We start from the raw sequence: 983 nt of genomic DNA, 5'->3' as shown, positions 1-983 counted from the left end.
GCGACGGCGTCGGTGGAGTGGCGCTGCGGTGGGAGAAGGAAGGCACTGACCGCCGCTGACGGCGACCGTCTTTGCTGCCGGCGATCTGACGAGATGACCTCACCGTTGTCACACCCAACCGGGATCGATGCGGGCCGCACCGCCTCTCTCTTCCCTCCCTCCATCCCCCAGTCTCCTGCAGACACACGAACTGCGCGGCGGCGGCGTGATTACAAACCGGACGTCTGAAGGTCAACCGACCGCAGAGTCGATGTGGACCCTTGTCCCCCGTGGCTGAGTGCCGCCACCGTGCTTCTTTGTTCCTCCCTTTTGCCCTTGTGCATGCCGTGCGCGCATGATGCCGCTCTTTGTTCTGCAATGCCGACCCACGTGAGCGAGAAACGACGCCTTGACTACTGGCAACTGACGCACTCACCACCCCACTTCCGCGCCACCACCACCACGTTCACGGACGCGCTCGATGGCTGGCGGTTGCAACAATGCCACGTGTATCTGCCTCGGCTTTTGCGTGTTGTCCACGGCATCGGGGTCGTCATGTGTTGGAGGCATTTGGTGAGGAGGGCGGTGGGAGGCCGATGGCATCACTGGGCTGACTGCGTCTGCGCGTCTTTTTGTCGCTGGCTGTGATGTGGAATATATGTGGCCGGATGCCGCTGCGTGCTACTGTGTCTGGCTACTGTTGCTGCTGCCTCTTCCTTGTTTTACCGTGCAGATAGAGATACTGTGGCTTGACCACCACAACTAGCGTTTCAAGGTTTTAGTAATTACTCGCAGCAGTAGTAGTAGTATTATTAGTAGAAGTAGCAGTGGGATAACGACCTGGCGGAATCGGGTCACTGTATTTGGCATCTGTAGGAAGGGATTTGCGGAGCAGGAGGCACGGTCGACGAGACGAGTGCGACACACCACGACAGCCCTGTTGATACCTGGTTGGGGTGGTGGATGTGGTCTGCGGTGGGTGCGTGTCCGCGCAGCCGGCACCG

General features: G+C 59.7%; 2 non-coding genes across 2 annotated transcripts, besides 1 other annotated feature; both read left to right on the top strand.

Annotated features, from left to right (window-relative positions):
• Positions 1 to 200: 200 nt before the first annotated feature.
• Positions 201 to 280, top strand: Tc00.1047053405475.20. The gene has a single exon (XR_008253993.1). It is a non-coding gene; the product is annotated as a C/D small nucleolar RNA (snoRNA), TB8C3C2 (small nucleolar RNA).
• A 51-nt stretch (positions 281 to 331) lies between these two features.
• On the top strand, positions 332 to 407 carry Tc00.1047053405475.10. Its single transcript, XR_008253992.1, has one exon. It is a non-coding gene; the product is annotated as a C/D small nucleolar RNA (snoRNA), TB8C3C3 (small nucleolar RNA).
• Positions 408 to 772: 365 nt separating this feature from the next.
• Positions 773 to 808: a microsatellite.
• Between the last annotated feature and the right edge of the window lie 175 nt (positions 809 to 983).

Source organism: Trypanosoma cruzi (assembly GCF_000209065.1).
Source record: "Trypanosoma cruzi strain CL Brener chromosome Unknown tcruzi_1047053405475, whole genome shotgun sequence".
Taxonomy (NCBI): domain Eukaryota; phylum Euglenozoa; class Kinetoplastea; order Trypanosomatida; family Trypanosomatidae; genus Trypanosoma; species Trypanosoma cruzi.
This window is presented reverse-complemented; position numbering and strand designations above follow the sequence as displayed.